Here is a 20,688-nt window from a genome sequence, read left to right as displayed (position 1 = left end):
TACATAACATAAATAATATAATATATAGATTTCTCTCGGTTACCTTCTCAGGTTTCCCAAGGATAACTCTCCGCCGTCGCGAATTGATTCCGATAAGGAATACATGCGATAAATAAAAGAATATGTATTCGATCCATTTCATTTTGCAGGTTTTCCTTCTAAGGATACCTAAATATAATAACTGCCGTATGTCGTAACACTAGATTTTAAGGTTTTCGTTACGTCGAGTGGTCGATAGTTCGCGTTTTGTAATCACATCACTTACCACAGTGAATTCTGATTTTTCACAACCATTCCCACTAACAACTATCTCTTCCATGATAAACGCTAGGAAACCACGCTATTGATGCGACCTTTTTGGCCTTCGGGCGGCGAATATCATACTAACATTCATTCCCTTCCCCTGGTGACTGTAAGGACGTGGCCGGCGTCGTTGTTGACCATTTAAAGCTCGAATCACCAAAAATTGCACAACGAGAATGATTTGCTAGACCCAAGCGTCATTCTGTGTGTTCTTTACGCAATTTGGTTGGTTCAGGTCAACCACGGAGAGCTACTACGAATTGTACAGTCTACCCAAGCTCAAGCGCAAGATACCGATTCCTTGTATCATCAGATAGAAAGGACAACAATTGTTAAATTTTGAGCGCTTATTTCTCAGTAATTTGTTGATAGATTCACATTATTCTTGCACCAATAGAATTGGACACTCGATAACAATATATTGTAATATAGAAAATAATATTTTATAGTATATTGAAAACAAGCATTGGAACGAGACCTTTCAATTACCCATACGTTTGTGACCGACTGCGGCGTATCTTCTTCAAAGATATTCCAAAACAACTTGTAACAAATATCGTAACGTAATCCAACTTTAATCCATTCGTGGCTAAGCTACAAATTTCTTTTTTACGAAAGCCATTGGTGTAATTTTGATTATTGATGTTCTTTTTACACAACATATAACTGTGTTTATTAATAATTGTAGTTATCTCTCCCCTCCTTCATATCCGGAGATATATATGTGTTATACCTATATAGCCCAAAAGCAGTCATTTTGACTGCTTTTGGAATTTTAAATAATAAAATGACCTTTATTACTGAATTCACTAAATTTCGTATATGACCAGTTTCGGCATTCTATTGGAAGGCAGTTTTCATTGATGATTCGCATGATAACATACAAGTACATGATGAATTGTCACTTTGGGCGTATACTTGATAAGGTGCAGTTTCTCAAAAATCTAAAGTAGTAATTTGAATCTTTATGCAGTAATGCTTTTTCTAACAAGCTGTTTATTTTATTTTTTTTGGGGCCTAGATGCCGGTAATAAATGTCGAATTAAAATGAGTTATTGGAAAAGTAAACGAGCATAAGTGAAGAGTGCTTCGATGTACTGTGGAATCAGATGCAACAAATTCTGAACTATCATGTGAAGATGAGGCAGATTGTATTCAAAGTGAAACATCTGACACTGAAGATAACGATGAAGAGTCGATCACCAATGATGAAAATGAAAATATCATCAATATATCCGGGAAAAGGTGTAGGGTGCTAAGCAGTGCAGATTCTGATGAAGGAACAGCAAAAACACTTTCCAGGAGACCGGAACAGTTGTCGATGGTACTATGCGGTAAAAATTTGACGAAACTGGTGTCCCTGGAAGGTTACCATCTACTTGTATTTTCAAGGGTGTGAAAGGCCCAACAGGTAACGCGAAAACGAGCATTATGGCAGATGATTATCAAGCATAAAAAAAAACGCAGGAATGGTTGAACAACAGAATTATCAGAAATTTGTGCATTTATTGGGATTTCATATGCTAATGGAGCTTTGAGAATATTAAGAATAGTCAAGCTTGTTATCAACCAGGGCAAAATATTACAGTTGACGAGCAATTATTTACGACAAAAACCAAATGTAGATATTCACAGTATATGCCTAATAAACTCAATAAACTTGGCATACAATTAGAATGAATGTTTTGAATGGTTTTCCTTATTTGGGGAAATATCATCAATGCTTCTCAGTGAACACGTTGTTCTCAAATTTGTCAAGCCATTTACAAGATGTTCAAGAAATATCACGACAAATTTTGCCTCGCATGTCACTCGCGACACACTTATTGACAAAAAAAAAACAATTCTCGTTGGAACCATTAGGGAAAACAAAAGGGAACTATCCAAATCAGTTTACCAAACGGAAGATAACATGCCTCGTTTTTCAACTCTGTTATGTAAGTCAGAGACTTGTGTTGTAACAGTATATAAAAACGGACTAAATGCAAGAGTAGCTGTTCTAGATTATGAGCATGAATTTGTAAAAAATTATATATGTTATAAAAAAACACATGAAAAGATTTCTACTTTCATTTTCAAAAAAATACATAAATAGTCCAAAAATGATTTATTCAAGTAAAATAATTTATTTATTGTTAATATTCACTAATAACTTGTTATGTAACTGTAAATGATATAAAAAATATTTAATATTAATTTCAAATATATTTCTTCACGCATCAGATATTATTTCATAAAGCAGTCATTTTAACTGCTTTTGGGCAATATAGGTATATACTAAGTTTTGGTCTATCTAGTGTAAAAAAAACGGTCGTAATTTAAATTGGTCATATGACAATGAAAATTGTGATTCTGGATAGTTTCCATCATAAGTACCCATTAAAAAAAATCAGAGAGGGTCAGGTCAGCGGTCGGCTTATTTGGCGTGGAATTGCTCGACATTATCTTCTCCAATGTGATGAGATTTTCAATAACAGTAACAACTATTTTCTACGTCTTTATCATTATTCCATTCTATCGGCGAAGAGCGTAAACAGAGGGTCGGCTTAGGACCACCTTGTTGAGGTCGGTTCGGGACCATCCCGACTTTTTTCAAAAAAAGGGATGCCGCACAGTGGTCCCTGAGAAAATTTAGACGGCCAAAACACAAAAAATTAAGTTGCATAAAAACAAAAAAATCCTACAGTCCCTTATTCTGGGATGTTCAAGGCACAGTGTTTGCCAAATGATCCATTCACTGAAAAAATCGCTATCGTTCGTTCAAATATGATCATACACAATTTTTTTTTTTATATATATATCTGTATTATAGTGATTTTCAACTCATTTGGCTGGTTCGTCACTTTTTACTTCCATTTTTGGAAGAATGTCGGGAATGAGAATTGAACTCGTGACCTTTAGCGTGAGAGGCATGGATGTTACCACTACGCCAGATCGCCTCCACTCATACACAACTCATTTTCCTCAGTGGCATCCTTTTGTTGTTACGTACTGCATATCACGACACAAAAGAGAACGAGACAACTTTGCATCGGTTCGCACTTCATGATACACCGACACGCAAGCAGAACCATCATATAACGGGTGTTAAATAAAAAATGAGAATTTTTTCAATACCTTTTAGTAACTCAAATGACGAAGCAGAGGAAGACATCGTTAAAGAAGCTGTTTGACAACAAGGACGCAACCAGCCTGCGTGACGCCGGTCGGAAATATGGCTGCTCCCACGTATTGATCCATCGGACCCTCAAGATGGAAGGAATCGTCTGCAGGAAGTAGACGAGGTCGCCGGAGTACACGGAGGAGCAGATTGAGACGGTTAAATCACAGTGTCGGTGGATGACCAAAAAATACCGCGGGACGTCTTTCGTTCTGGACGACGAAAGCTATTTTCCGCTGTCCAAAACGCATATTACAGGAAATGATAATTACTACTCCAGCGACAAGTCATCCACACCGCCTGAAGTGAAATACAAGTTCGAGCACAAGTTTGAAAAAAAGGTTATGTTGTACATCGCCATTTCCGAACGGGGCATTTCAAAGCCTTGGTTTAAGCCGAGCGGTCTGGCAATCAACCAACAAATCCACCGAGAAGAGTGCCTCGATAAAATCATGCTGCCGTTCCTGAACGAGCATCACGCGGATGGGAAGTACGTCTTCTGGCCGGACAAGGCGTCTTCCCATTACGCCAAGAAGACGCTGGCGTATCTTGAGGAGAAAAAGATACCGTTCGTGCCGAAAGATCGTAACCCAACAAACTTGCCCCAGTGCCGCCCAATAGAGGATTTATTTGGCTCACTCAGTGCCCTAGTATATAAAAACAATTGGAGGGCCAAGGACACGAAGCAACTGACTACAAGAATCCGGAATTGTATCCGGAAAATGGACGTAAGTGCCGTACAACGTTCTTGTGAGAGCATCGCGACAAAGTTGCGTCGAACAGCAGACCACGGTCCTTACTCAAACATTCACTGACATTTTTTCGAAGAAAATACATTATGTTATTAATAAAAAATACTGAAATCGATGAAAAAAAATTAAAAAAATTTTATATGTGATTGAAAAAATTCTTATTTTTTATTTAACACCCGTTACGCTTTCGGTGCAGAAAGTTTATTTTCTTCTTTGCCTCTAACATATGCATATCGACCTCTCCATGCATTATGAAACAGCAGGATCGTACGGACTATGCAAAGCGAATGATTCACATTCAGCTAATATAGCAGATCCTGATTTTTAAGTCTCAGAGAGTGCAAACTATATGATTATTTAGCTCGATAGAGGCTAAGGGAAGGGTAAACAGATCATATTTTCCATTTTTAACGCCGCTGTCCCTTGAAATGTGTATATTCATATAGACCGCAAAGTTTTACTGGCAACACCGCTCTCTTTTCCTATTCGTTGCTCTCCGCAAATGGTGACCGAATGATGACATAATTTTTCTTGTATCATTTATTGCTTTGCACTTGTCTGTGCAGTGAGTTTCGCTATAGTAGAGCGGGACGATATATGCGGTTCAAACTTGTATGCAGGATTCGAAAATGTTTTGCGATGTTTGATACAGCTCGAATATGCAAACAACTGTCTTCGTTCTTCTCTTGGTTTAATCATGTAATGTTACACAAGTGATTACTGTCATTCATACAAGTATCTGAATGATCCTCTCATATTTGGTTATATGTTCGTGAGAGGTTACTTGCATGAAACATTGTGTGTCATTCGATTTTGATCGAAATCCAAACACTGTCAAAGCATCTAGGATCACGTGTTTCACCCCATTCCGCTCGCCCCAGTTTCGCATACTCGCCGGTGCCACTATTTCGCGTGTGTTTTTTAACATGTGTGAATTTTTTGAACGAATTTTTTGGCTCATTATGTTTCTTCAAGCATTTTAAACAGAACTTTCATTCGTTGTCAGTTTAAAAATTCGGTTTGTAGTAGTATGTGTTAACTTCACACAAAGTAACTATTTTGGAAGTTTAGTTTTGCTTCGGATGGACTTATAAAACTCACATGTCCCCGCAAAACTTTTTCAATGAAAGTGTTTCTAAAAGTGTCGTTTATCACCCAGCACTCGAGTTTTTCACCTGAAATCCTCCCTTTTGGATTTTTTCTTAATATTCACCCGAAATCAGCCATTCCATGTCAAAGTGATTCGCAAATTTTCGTGAAAAGTGGTAGTGTTGTTCTTTATCGCAAAACATTAGACCCGTATTCGAGTTATGATTTTTCAAAGTTAACCGATGGTCCAAAAAATCTTTTTTTCAATACTTTTGAACTACTGGACCGATTCAGATGATCGAATTATCAAATTAGCAGCACGATTCTGTTTTTTTTTTGCAGTAGCTGTAACCCTAATCGATTGGATCCTTATGTGGAACGCGCCAGCCGATAGCAATGATCAAATATTGTCTGATCGATAGAAGCCTAATGTTGAGAATGGTGACTCTTGTTTGCATGTGATGACTAGAAATGGTTTATAAATCCAGTGGATTGTTACTTACTGTATATTAATGTATATTGTATATTGTATCACAGCCATTTTTGATACATATATAAATTAAAGTCGCTTTTAGCGCAGTTTTCTTTTACTCGGCTTATTTTTACGTGACATTTGGATTTTACGCGGCACGTATCAACCGTGTAAAAAGTGACTTCAGTGTAAACAGATTTAATATGCTAATGTGACTTTTTACGAAACATGTTTGTATCGTATCACTGATTAGTAGCTGTGAAATAAAAGGAGAAGTTGATGTCATGATTGTAGCACGCAAAAAAAAGCAGTTAATCAATTGTTAGAAAATAGGTTGCATTTTGAACTAATAATACACTGTTTGTGAGATTTTTACACGGATTTTGAAATTTATCCGGTTTTTTTTTATCCCAACAGTTTATTTTATTAGGCTCATTTATCAATTCAGCTGTAACGGAGCCGAATCCATTCGTGTACATTTTTTATCTTAAGATAACTTTTGTTGTTTATTACACTGTTACCATTTTGAGGTGTAATAGTATCGCTATCTATCGATAAACATTTGTTTTATCTATAACACAGTAGCCGTTCAGGCGCAAGAGAATTCCTATTCTATCGATGCACAACACATGTTGCCTTTTTTCGTCTCAAGAATATTGCTATTGTTCGAATGTTCACAGTTGGGCTGTTCACAGCGGGACTGTTGATATGAGGCTTCCTTTGTTGCGTTATTAATAGTGCCAATTACCGATGCAGCAGACCGAAAATGTGAGCGGTAAGGGACTGGGATTACCGACACATGATGATTGTTGCGTGGACATAGTAGCTAGAATAACACACTAAGATGGTCAATTGAGGGGCCCTGAGTTATTTTTTTATTAGGCTACGATTAGGCTACGAAGACCCCCTTTTATCCGGTTTGTTTTTACGCGGATTTTGGAATTTACACGGTTTTCTTTTACATGGTTTTTGTTTACGCGGATAGCATATGAGGGAGTGTCTCCACCCAGATAGTTTCTGAGCGAAGGTCCAGAAGTGGGATGAGTAGAGTAGAGGATTCTTTCTACAGCGCCAAAAATGTCTCCGCCCAGATAGGTTCTAAGCGGAGCTCCAGAGTGTTGAGATGAGCATAAACTGGCTACCCGTTGAATGATGAGATCGAATATACAGGCGAACCTTTTTTTTTGTGCGGGGGATAGGGACCGCACAAAAAAGTCGCATAAAAAAATCGTGAAAAACTTCATCAACAGCATTCAAAAATCGCACACATTTTGAAAAAATTTTTTTTTTTGTTCTGTAGATAGGGACCGCATGAAAAAAGTTTCCCCCAAGAAAATAACTTAAATCCACGCCATTCACCGTTCAATTTCCTTTTGTTTCCCTGCTTTGCGATGTGACATTTTGCCTTTTCGGTTCCGCGTGACTGTTTTGTGCTTTTAGTTGCATGTCGAAACGTGTTGCTGTTAGAAATCATGGCATGCAAAAACTTAAAAAAACTTAGAGCATTTGATGAGAGGAGGGGAATGATTTCAGAAGTGGATAATTGAGACGAAAATATGCTTTTTTCGCACATATATCGCTGCATATAAACCATCGAAAAAAACTAAATGGACGATTACTTCTTTTCAAACACCGCACAAAAAAATTCGCACAAAAACAGCCTATACTGATCGAAGGTTTATTTGCGACTGAACACTGTTCTTATTCCATTTCATTCTTTGGTTTTAGGAGGCTTTAAACTTTGCAGTTCATTCGTATCTAAACTGTTCTTAACATTTCATGCCTCTTTTTATACGATCGGTCCCATAGTCATTTGAATAGTGGGTCCGTTTCCATGCGTTCCTGTCCTTTGACAATTCGCTTGTTATTGTTTCTGTGTTGTGATTGTTTATACGTTGTTTTGTCATGCTGTTGTTCGTGTTTTGTGAACTGCTAGTGTGGGATACAAATAGTGTTTTTTTTATCCCATTTATTTATTTATTAGGCTCATTAGCATTTTAGCTGTAACAGAGCCGGGTTTAATCGTGTACATGTACATATGTTTATGTTTCTACAAATTGTAAATTAACAGTAGTTAGTAGTAGCCATTTAGGCGTTAAGTTTTCTGTTCCATTACATCATGGTAAATAACACAGTAGTAGCCATTTAGGCGTAAGGGTATTCTTTCTGTTCTTCCATTGTTCAACAGACCGGACAGTGGAGACAGATGATATTGATCATTGTTGGGTTATTTATAGAACAGCAGCCCGATGTTTCTTGCAGAGCAGAGCAGTTGTATGGATGAATCGATCTTTGTTCCACCGTGGATCGATTTCCATCGCTGATGATGGTTGCGTGGACGTAGTTATTCTATAACAACACAAAGATGGGCAATTGAGGGCCCTGAGTTTGAACTCACGATCGATCGCTTGGTAAGCGAACGCGTAACCAAGTGGCTACGAAGACCCCCTACAAATAGTGTTGTTTCGTATGAAAAAGGTAAGTGACAATGTATTCAATGTATTCATCCAGGTTCTAGGCTGTGAAGCGGATAGTGTGTGAAGTGTTATTTTTTAACGTCAAGTATTTGCTTTTGGCTTGTGAACAAAGTGTTCAAAAAAACTAAAAATTGGTGTTGTTTCTTTGCTGACCGTGACAGAGAGGATATGAGATAGAGAGTAATAGGACCAATTCACCGGCGTCTTACAGAAATCTATTCATGTATCTTAGAGTCCCCGCACACTGCAGACTTTTTTCCAGCCGATAGTTTGATCGGGTTGGGTTACTAGTACGCACATCGAACCAACCAAACAGAAAATTTATCGGGAAATCTTTACGTTAAGGTATCGGGAAATCTTTACGGTAAGGACATCCCGATTGAGGATCAATACCGATCTATTGAATCGATTTTTGATCAACTCTGACCCATACATATCGACATTGAGGAAGAAACAAACGAAGAGAAAACCTGCTGTAAGCGGAGAAGTACAGAGAAGCTATAAAATAACCAGTGAAAAAAGCGAGAAACAATGATAAGGAATAAAGCATTGAAAATGAAATAGTGGAATCGATGCACGACTACTTTTCGTATATGTATGGTACAAAATTATTCAAACTGTGCTGCACTAAAGCGTGAACATGTTCTTCAAGAGTATATATAAATGAGAAAGAAAGCATGTGGGAATGAACTTCCTACTTTAAACTAGGGTTGGGAGTAGAAAAGCTATCGGTTGATCCCTGTGATAACAAAGAATCCAGCTGCACCTGAAGGCTCAACCTCGTTTTCATAAGTGTACATGAATAATGTGTACAAGCATTCGTCATAACTGCCATGACGAGTTCTTCATATTAAGACCGGCCCGGACGATGCAGTTAGAACAAAGAAAAATTGGTCTCGAAAATAAGCTGCCTAAACTACCTTGAATTCTACTAGCAAGGAATTCATAAGGATTTTTTTTAGATTAGTAACGGTTAATTTCTGAGTTTTCTTAGAACGTTCCGTATGAACTCTCTACATTTTTTTCTATTGAATATTTAGAGAAATCATCGATAGGTAGATATGGAAATTTTAAATAACTCTGTGAAAGGTCTTATTATTGCTTTGGTTAACAAAAAAACACTTACTTCACTTTACTCTACGATCAATCAATTTAAAAAAAGTCATTTTCTTTAAATGCTGTAACAAATCTTCTCTATCTTTGCAATGATCACAACAAGCACTTATGGAAGCACGTATTTGGAATGTGTATTTACTTCAGTGCGCTTTAACATATTGAGCCCCGTGTCTGTCCTTAGGGGCTGACATGGATCTTTTCGTTAGGAAAGCGTCGATGACTGGGACTGACAGTTACAAAATAAAAGAAAACAATTGTTTGTTTTCGAATGTGTTACAAACTGTGACTGCGTTCTAGTCGAATTTTTAACTGTTTTAATTTTCATACAATAAACATTTCTTGGAGGTGGGATCAACATTGATGATGTGCAAATGATCTTGATGCGAGCACAGCGAGAAAGATTCGGGACTCAACGGTAAATTATGCATTCAAACTAGTGTGAATGTAAACAAACGGTAATAACTGTTCGTGGCTATTATTATCTGAGCAAAGGTGCTTTTGTGATACTCCAGACACTCAAAAAAAAAAACCAAACGATGATATAGAATAGAATTGAAACAACTCCAGAATGCGCCTATTCTCGTATTTAATTCAGCGTAATTTTATGACTTTTTGAAAATTTTCCTCGAGTTTCACACCGGATGGCAAGCTTCAACAGCAACCACTTTCCTTTTCATCTGTTTACTTTTTCGAAGTAAACCCTAACCTATTTCAAGCAAAAATCTCATAACGCCGACGAAAATGAAGGTAAACACTATTTATAATTGCTGTGTCTATTCATTCACCAAACTGTGTGCGTGCGTGGGTTTGGCGCGCGTAAGTATGAATAGATCAGCGCTGGGCGCCTAAAAATACACATCTTTTTACGCGGTTTTATTGTTTTCCACTAAATCAATGTCCCCATACTATCATTCAACCTCCCCATTCGGTGGCTCCCTATGGAGGATAAAGCCGAAGATATCGAACCATGTAAACAAGTGACCGATGCCTGGCAGGTGGTATTTCATGATGACGTGCGATGTTTTCGAACGATGGAACCGTCTCCATTGACCCACCCAGTCCCAGCGGGGTTTTCCACAGGCCAGCACATTTCCGTTTGGGAGGTTTTGTAGTGTAAGTGAACTTCACGAATTTTCCTCTCCGATTTACCGTGTATTCGATCGGTGGGGGTTTGCGCGCCGAATGGCAGTGGGATGATCCGTGCACTCATGTCGTAGGGACTATTTTTAACTTCGATCTGACAGCCACCGAGCGTGAACTCGTTTTTCACTACTTGCCCGCTTACGTTCGTGGTCGGATTTCCCCTCATGTGTGGTGAAGCAGTGACGGAAACGGTGGGGGGGACTCTCAGAACGAGAGCGCTCAGACCGTTATGTGTTTTATATTTTGGGAATATAAATTCGACGAATAAATTTTCTCGCACACGGTACCACTAAGCGGGTAAAATATGTGTATTTTTTACGAGATATTTTTTAGGGGTCGTCACAGAAGTTAGGTAATTATTGGCTGTTAGCAGGCGTTCCCTGCTGATACAAGCGAATTTTGGGCGGAGGAATTGAATACGGCAGCACTGCTCATTATCATATGTTTGTTTTTGCCTTTTCTCTCAGTGTAAAACCCCATCAAAACATGCTGGTAATCAGCCTTTGAGCTACCTTATCAGCACTTTTCGCATACGCGCAGTATCACTCTCAACGTGTGCATTAATCGTGCCTTTTATCACACCTTGGCCAGGGAAGTTCAGATATAAAATCCCCCAAGAGTAGTTATTTGCCCTCATCTCTGCCCACGACAAGATAATAATTTCATTGTCAGAATTATTCTGGGTAATGTCAATTCCTACGGAATGAGATCAGCAGACGGCGCGCACTTTCCACCCGTTGCTTGCCAAAGCCATAAGACGGCAAAAAGATATAATGTCATAACGCTGTTTGCAAATGCAAATTCCATCCGTCGTGTCAATTTTCAGCCCGTTTGTATAAAATAACAAACGATCAACCGTAACAAAAAAAAAATACACAGTTAAATGAGGATCGAATTGAGTAATACCCTATTAGCACTTTCACTCGGCGAAGTACTGACTTGAACGTGGTTCGCCAATGTTATGTGATGTCACACACAAAGTCGTTTGGGATTTTGTGGGCATAAGCAAATGTTGGGGCTCGCGTTTGGTTTGGCGAAATGGGCACATAAATTGTTTAGTGGTTATCAGCAAACCATGACTCAGAGCACACCTCGAGTGTGGAGAGCAGCACGATTCTGTTTTTTTTGCAGTAGCTGTAACCCTAATCGATTGGATCCTTATGTGGAACGCGCCAGCCGATAGCAATGATCAAATATTGTCTGATCGATAGAAGCCTAATGTTGAGAATGGTGACTCTTGTTTGCATGTGATGACTAGAAACGGTTTATAAATCCAGTGGATTGTTACTTACTGTATATTAATGTATATTGTATATTGTATATTGTATCACAGCCATTTTTGATACATATATAAATCAAAGTCGCTTTTAGCGCAGTTTTCTTTTACTCGGCTTATTTTTACGTGAATTTTGGATTTTACGCGGCACGTATCAACCGTGTAAAAAGTGACTTCAGTGTAAACAGATTTAATATGCTAATGTGACTTTTTACGAAACATGTTTGTATCGTATCACTGATTAGTAGCTGTGAAATAAAAGGAGAAGTTGATGTCATGATTGTAGCACGCAAAAAAAAGCAGTTAATCAATTGTTAGAAAATAGGTTGCATTTTGAACTAATAATACACTGTTTGTGAGATTTTTACACGGATTTTGAAATTTATCCGGGTTTTTTCTTATCCCAACAGTTTATTTTATTAGGCTCATTTATCAATTCAGCTGTAACGGAACCGAATTCATTCGTGTACATTTTTTATCTTAAGATAACTTTTGTTGTTTATTACACTGTTACCATTTTGAGGCGTAAGAGTATCGCTATCTATCGATAAACATTTGTTTTATCTATAACACAGTAGCCGTTCAGGCGCAAGAGAATTCCTATTCTATCGATGCACAACCCATGTTGCCTTTTTTCGGCTCAAGAATATTGCTATTGTTCGAATGTTCACAGTTGGGCTGTTCACAGCGGGACTGATATGAGGCTTCCTTTGTTGCGTTATTAATAGTGCCAATTACCGATGCAGCAGACCGAAAATGTGAGCGGTAAGGGACTGGGATTACCGACACATGATGATTGTTGCGTGGACATAGTAGCTAGAATAACACACTAAGATGGTCAGTTGAGGGGCCCTGAGTTATTTTTTTATTAGGCTACGATTAGGCTACGAAGACCCCCTTTTATCCGGTTTGTTTTTACGCGGATTTTGGAATTTACACGGTTTTCTTTTACATGGTTTTTGTTTACGCGGATAGCATATGTGGGAGTGTCTCCACCCAGATAGTTTCTGAGCGAAGGTCCAGAAGTGGGATGAGTAGAGTAGAGGATTCTTTCTACAGCGCCAAAAATGTCTCCGCCCAGATAGGTTCTAAGCGGAGCTCCAGAGTGTTGAGATGAGCATAAACTGGCTACCCGTTGAATGATGAGATCGAATATACAGGCAAACCTTTTTTTTTGTGCGGGGGATAGGGACCGCACAAAAAAGTCGCATAAAAAAATCGTGAAAAACTTCATCAACAGCATTCAAAAATCGCACACATTTTGAAAAAATTTTTTTTTTTGTTCTGTAGATAGGGACCGCATGAAAAAAGTTTCCCCCAAGAAAATAACTTAAATCCACGCCATTCACCGTTCAATTTCCTTTTGTTTCCCTGCTTTGCGATGTGACATTTTGCCTTTTCGGTTCCGCGTGACTGTTTTGTGCTTTTAGTTGCATGTCGAAACGTGTTGTGTTGCATGTTGTTAGAAATCATGTCATGCAAAAACTTAGAAAAACTTAGAGCATTTGATGAGAGGAGGGGAATGATTTCAGAAGTGGATAATTGAGACGAAAATATGCTTTTTTCGCACATATATCGCTGCATATAAACCATCGAAAAAAACTAAATGGACGATTACTTCTTTTCATACACCGCACAAAAAAATTCGCACAAAAACAGCCTATACTGATCGAAGGTTTATTTGCGACTGAACACTGTTCTTATTCCATTTCATTCTTTGGTTTTAGGAGGCTTTAAACTTTGCAGTTCATTCGTATCTAAACTGTTCTTAACATTTCATGCCTCTTTTTATACGATCGGTCCCATAGTCATTTGAATAGTGGGTCCGTTTCCATGCGTTCCTGTCCTTTGACAATTCGCTTGTTATTGTTTCTGTGTTGTGATTGTTTATACGTTGTTTTGTCATGCTGTTGTTCGTGTTTTGTGAACTGCTAGTGTGGGATACAAATAGTGTTTTTTTTATCCCATTTATTTATTTATTAGGCTCATTAGCATTTTAGCTGTAACAGAGCCGGGTTTAATCGTGTACATGTACATATGTTTATGTTTCTACAAATTGTAAATTACACAGTAGTTAGTAGTAGCCATTTAGGCGTTAAGTTTTCTGTTCCATTACATCATGGTAAATAACACAGTAGTAGCCATTTAGGAGTAAGGGTATTCTTTCTGTTCTTCCATTGTTCAACAGACCGGACAGTGGAGACAGATGATATTGATCATTGTTGGGTTATTTATAGAACAGCAGCCCGATGTTTCTTGCAGAGCAGAGCAGTTGTTTGGATGAATCGATCTTTGTTCCACCGTGGATCGATTTCCATCGCTGATGATGGTTGCGTGGACGTAGTTATTCTATAACAACACAAAGATGGACAATTGAGGGCCCTGAGTTTGAACTTACGATCTATCGCTTGGTAAGCGAACGCGTAACCAAGTGGCTACGAAGACCCCCTACAAATAGTGTTGTTCCGTATGAAAAAGGTAAGTGACAATGTATTCAATGTATTCATCCAGGTTCTAGGCTGCGAAGCGGATAGTGTGTGAAGTGTTATTTTTTAGCGTCAAGTATTTGCTTTTGGCTTGTGAACAAAGTGTTCAAAAAAACTAAAAATTAGTGTTGTTTCTTTGCTGAATGTGACAGAGAGGATATGAGATAGAGAGTAATAGGACCAATTCACCGGCGTCTTACAGAAATCTATTCATGTATCTTAGAGTCCCCGCACACTGCAGACTTTTTTCCAGCCGATAGTTTGATCGGGTTGGGTTACTAGTGCGCACATCGAACCAACCAAACAGTCGGGTTGGTCAAGAGTGTGCACACTAGCCAACTGTCGGCCGAATATTCTCGCAGACTGTATTTAATTTGTGTTTGACAACGAAGAGAACGGCAAAGGAAAATCAAAAAGAGATTCCGAGAGCATTGAGTGCATCCCATTCTCAGTAATTCGCACGGCACGTATGTCGGATGCCAAAATTGAGAGCGAATTGAACTATCGGCCGATAAACAATCGTCATGTGTGCGTAGACCGATCGATCGATCGAACCTTTGAGTTGGGGAAAACCAAGCTACCAAAAGTTGGGCAAAACACGGCAGTCCTAAAACGGAAGGAAATCTGCAAATCTGGGAATCTATTCTATCAATGATCTATTTGATTTCTTGCTGTCAAGGCCTTCTACCTTTCAGTAGTTTTTTTGACGTAGGACTTCTTCTATCTTAAAGGGTGCCAAATATAAAAAGTGCCACTTTTATGGAATAGTTTCAGCATTAAAAACTATTTGTAATGTGATCGGATTATGGTGATTTAGATACCAATAGAATTGGAATTCTGCTTAGATTGATATGCTATTCTTTACTATTTGCTAGTCCGTGAATAATTAGAAGCATCACCGTTTATCCATATTTTTGTTCTGTCCTTCCAAAACATAGCTGACAAAAAGCACCTATCGCAGTGGCGTTCAAATAAACAAGAAAGGAAGATAAAGAGAGAAAAAAAATTAACGACTTAAGCTCCGCCTTTGCACACATAGTACGCTTTCACTGCGCTTTCACTGCTTTCACTAGCGCATCTTCTAGTAAGGGCAAATTGACATTTGTTTCTCTGCTTCCGTGCGGATGGAAAGATCCACGATTCAACAGCCCCGTAGTTTGACGGGGCTAACTGAATACTTGCGATTTTTGGCGCTGTAGTAAGAGTTGTTGGTGTGTTGCGTAGCGTGAAACTCGTCTAAAGCCGGGATCAAAATATCCTCGAAAGCATCAACAGTACATTGCGCAACCATTGACGACTGACCTGACACGTTTATTTCAACATTTGAATAGAATATTTTGGGTTCTGGTCATGCTTTCTCTATATTCATGGACTCGCAATCAGGGTTGCCATATTAAAATATGTGCTTTTGGGCTGAAAAAAAAATCTTTTCATCTTAGATTTTTCTCAAAAAATCTGTATTGGTACCTGTATTATGTTTCTAAGTGTAATGTTGAAGCATAATTTTAGCATTAGTGCCATTGATTAACATAGTTATTATTGATGCGAGGATGTTGGTGGTATTCAAGTAAAGCCAGCAAGCCTCTACACTGTAGTGAAAATGCAATGCATCATTGAGGTGTAATGGTAGTTTACATAAAACAGCAATTCCAAATGAAATCGTCCTAAAAATTCAGATTTTAGAAACTTGTATTTTTGATTCCAATGAAAGTGTGTATTCCGTTTGGGTTGGAGGAAATATGAGTTTTTCACAGCAATTGAGAAATTTTGACTCAAGCGTAACTTTTGAAAAGGGCGTATCGATTTGAGTAAGAGAAATCTTTGATAATTTATATCTCAAAAATATGAGTCGTACCGAAATAGTGTGTTAGAAAGAGTTATAGAGTATTGTTGGTTTAATTTGAAAAAAATATACACTGAGATGAAAAATAAGTATTATTTTTTTTTATTTACAAAATAAAATTTTAATTTGCAATATCAAAAAATATGTATTTTTTAATATTTTTTTTAATTTTTTCATATAAAATAGAAGTCATGTAGAAAATAAAAAAAATGGGCCCAAGACGGAAAAACTATTTTTGACGAACTTTGTGGAACATCGAATTTTTAGGAATTTTCTAAACTTCGAGTTTTTATATGTTATGCATTTCCTGAACGAAGCTTGATGTCTAGTGAACCTGTTCACGAATCAATACGATGTCCTATGAGTAATAGATAACAAAGTAGTCACCCACACAAGACAACGCACAGTGCATTGAATGCATAGAAATGTGGGACAAAAATCATAACAGCAGAATTTAGTCATTGTAACACTTTGGTGTGATGGAAAAGATTGTTCGTAAGTATCAGAACTACTGTTTGCATAAATGTCTCATGTTATTTGAATAATCGCATGAGTGTCCCTAGCGACAAAATCTTTGTTCACCTCAAGTGAATAGTTCTGATCATTTCGGATACGCAGAAATCATTATTTGAGTAACTACTGGTTCAAATTATGTTGAAGTAGTTGTTTTCAAAGAGCGGAATAATTGTTTGGATAAGTGTCTTATGTCATCTGAATAATCTCATGTAAAAAATCATTGTTTGTTAAAAGTGAAAAGTGCTGATCTTCTCGGATAAACATTGCTGGCATTAATTACACATTTTTTGCATCAACAGCAAAAGTGTCTCATATATAACGGATAATAGAAATAAAATATGTATTGATTATACTTCATATGATTTACTCTTGGAGACTGTTTCGAAAGATTTCACACGAAGACGTATTATGAAATATATTTTTTATAGAAAAACATCACATTAAAACACATGGTTAAGTTAATACATAGTTCATAGTTCAAATAGTTCACAAAAAAAATAAAAAAATGTTTATTTTTCATAATATTGCATATATCACTGCTTTCTCAAGGAAAAATAATCCCAACCAGTACGACACCTATGCCCAAATTTAATACGACCACAAAGGGTTAAAATCAACAATAATTTAATCATGACCTGAATAATGTTTACGTCTAGCTCTCCACAATTCTGTTAATCTTGCACAGTGAATCATTATTCTCTCATTCTAGCATGTAAAATTCAAGTCATTCCACAAAATTTTACCTCGGTTGAAGATTTCACGATATCAATCATCTGACACCTTAATATATTAGGTAGAGATGTTGGGTCGGTCGTTTGACAATTCTTTACAAATTGCTTCATTTCATGACACCAGACCATCAATAGACAGATCTATCACTCAACACCTTTTCGATCGCGATCTGTCCACACAATCCTTCAATCAGTGGCGGATTTCTATTTACGTAATACGAAGGGAAACATGTGTTCAAATTACATGTTGTCATTTTTATATAACAATCTGCTTCATAAAGTTGCGGCAACTTGGTATTACGAATGAATGAAATACCAGAAAAAAAATACACTTCAAAATGCGAAATATGACACAAATAATCTATCCGAACAATAATTCTGTTTCAATTTGGCATTCCAACCAGGTTAATTCCAATATTTATCGAAACATGTTTTGTTCAAAGAGAACGACCTTGAAAATACCGATCATCTCAACACTATTAGCAACCCAAAAACAAACCAAAACAAAAAAAAGGCTCCCATCTCGAAAGGAAACAAATCGAAGCGCAACGTCATGACGGACAGTCGGCGGAAAAAAAACCCACCAACAACAATTTGTGTTCTTCCACTTTCGCTTAGTTCGTCGTGAATAGATCGATCTTAACCAACGACCCAAAGTCGCTCATCATCATCATCATCATCATCTGTTGCCAATCACAAAGACACCACCAAATGCGCTGGCTGGAATCGCTAGCCGGTCTACAGCGCGCTCGTAGAGCTACAAACCTACAAACGTCTGCCCAGAGCCTTTAAAATAATAATGTAGCAAGTCAGCATGTTTTGCGCTTCGTTCGCTCACTTCGGGTGGGTGTTTACACAGTTGTAGCCATTCTCGCCCCGGTTTTGCCGTTTGTCTCGATACACATTCCTGACGGACTTGGGGCCTCTCTTGGCAGCCCATGCTGTTACTAGCTCAATCGTTCGCGCTGGGGCTGTGGAGCCGTAGAATAGAACTCACTCACTTTCGTAGCCGCGCGGAGTTTCGATTTCTACGCGGCACAGAGAATTCGCGAAGAGGTTCGCGTCGACCGGTCCGAACCGGACCGTGAGAGGGGGGAGGTAGGGAACGCGAAAAACCGCTTTCAGCTTCTACGGCCGCCCGTCAGACGATGATGACCAGCAGCTCTCCGGCGGAGCCTGACCGAAGAAAGACGCCTCGTTGTTGTTTTGGCAGGCGAAGACGGTTGGATTTGCGTACACGGACGTACCAAAAGTGTAGTATTAGGGTGGTATCTCGCGTGGAATCGCACTCCGCGAGGCAGCAGAATGAAAAAAAATGCGCATTGGTTTCATCAGGGGTGACTCCAGTTTGTGCATTGCATATGTTGCAGAGTGGAACAAATTATTGCATGTAATGTTTGTCGTAAGCAAATTGTTTAAAATATATTTATATACAAACTCGGCCTCTCAGACTACAAATCGCTACCGTTTGTAGAGAGATCCTCTTGTTGAGGACCAGTTCAATTTTGTAACTAGAAAACATATTCTGCACACTTCAACGGAAAAGTGAACCACAGTTTTGAACGGTTTTTTTGTTGATACTGTATATGAACTAAACAAGGGGAGAACCCTTCGGTTCAATGTAATATATATATATATATATATATATATATATATATATATATATATATATATATATATATATATATATATATATATATATATATATATATATATATATATATATATATATATATATATATATATATATATATATATATTTATATTTATATATATATATATATATATATATATATATATATTTATATATATATATATATATATATATATATATATATATATATATATATTTATATATATATATATATATATATATTGAGATGATCGACATATCAAATTAAAGCCAATCACCTGGTCTTTTTTGAAAATACTATACCTGCAGAAAAATTTTAATTTGATATACCGATCATCTGAATCGGTCTAGTAGTTCAAATGTTATGAATTTTTGAAAAAGTCATTTTTGTCAAAAATGCGAAAAAATGTTTTTTTTGGACCACCCTAAAATGGAAATGGTCACCCTAACAAAAAAATAAAAAAATACGGGTCTCATAATTTGCTATAAAGCACAAAACTACCACTTTTGACGAAAATCTGAGAACCATTATATCGGTTTGGCATGGAATGGGTGTATATAGATAGAAGATGAAACCGAGAAAAAAATCCAATCAATCAAAGAGACTGAAGAGACTTTGCGAAGAAAATTATCAAAATCTTTGCAATGTTTATCGTAAAATCAGACAAAGTTCGATTTGACAATTATCACAGTCTTTATACCATGACTTTTCTGTTGTCCAAATATTGATCATATGTATATTGATATAATCAGTAAGCCTCACGAATACCTTACAATCTAGAAATTTGTTCTCCTTTTCTAAAAATATTTGCTCACAACGATTTGCAACTGGTACGGATTATTTGTTCCCCTTTTTTGTCTCACTCGTTATGATTCGTGTAATCTATATCAAATAGATTTTTTTTTTACTAATGCCACATCGAATCTCCGGAATGGACTTCAATATAAGACTGTCATGTTTCTCCTAGTCTAGCTTTTCATTCTTCATTGAACTCCTACGCAATATCATGAAAAATTTGCACAGTTTTGTGAGAAGTTAGCCTCCAGTATTTCATCAGAATCAACTAGTCCTACGTCAATATTACGTCCCTCAGAAAGGGTGCCAGATCAAAAAACATGTTATTTTTTTTTATGGAATAGTTTTAAAGTTAATAACTGTTTTGTTGCCAACGGATGTAGACGGATGAACGGACAAAATAAAGCGCTCGCTCGAACTGCAAATGCAGCGTTCGTTCATGCGAACACTGTGAAGAGAGGAGATATTTTAAATTATTCCGGCCTTCTTATAACTTATTGGGTATAAATAAGCCGTTCTCGATTTGTAATACTCATTCTCGCTCCAACTAGCAAGCAGTTGTCAGTTTTTCTGATGTCACACATATCGGTTTGGCTCGATACAAAGTTGAAGGGCAAAAACATTTCGGAGGATCGAAAAAAAAATCTTTATCGAAAACAATTGGTCAGTGATTGCGACAAAAAAGTCTTTTGTCGGCATTCAAACATTCGACGCGCTGAATCGGACTCAGATGCTGAAACGGTTTAAAAACTGTATACTGTAATCTTTGGAGAGTGTACATATAAGACATTGGGTATCCTCGGATTGGCAACCACCCAATACCGAAAGTTCTACTTTTTTGCAATCCCCCTCAGGCGGAAGCGATCCTCATAATGACTCATGAAAAGAACATGAA

General features: G+C 37.5%; 1 protein-coding gene across 12 annotated transcripts in view; it reads right to left on the bottom strand.

The window, feature by feature from the left end:
- The window catches only part of LOC129771493 (PDZ and LIM domain protein Zasp-like), a 180,397-nt gene that overhangs the window by 144,689 nt on the left and 15,020 nt on the right, over positions 1-20,688 (bottom strand). The window lies entirely within an intron of this gene.

This window comes from Toxorhynchites rutilus, chromosome 2 (genome assembly GCF_029784135.1).
Source record: "Toxorhynchites rutilus septentrionalis strain SRP chromosome 2, ASM2978413v1, whole genome shotgun sequence".
NCBI classification, from domain to species: domain Eukaryota; kingdom Metazoa; phylum Arthropoda; class Insecta; order Diptera; family Culicidae; genus Toxorhynchites; species Toxorhynchites rutilus.
Note: the sequence above shows the minus strand (reverse complement) of the source record. Positions and strands in the feature narration are given on the sequence as shown.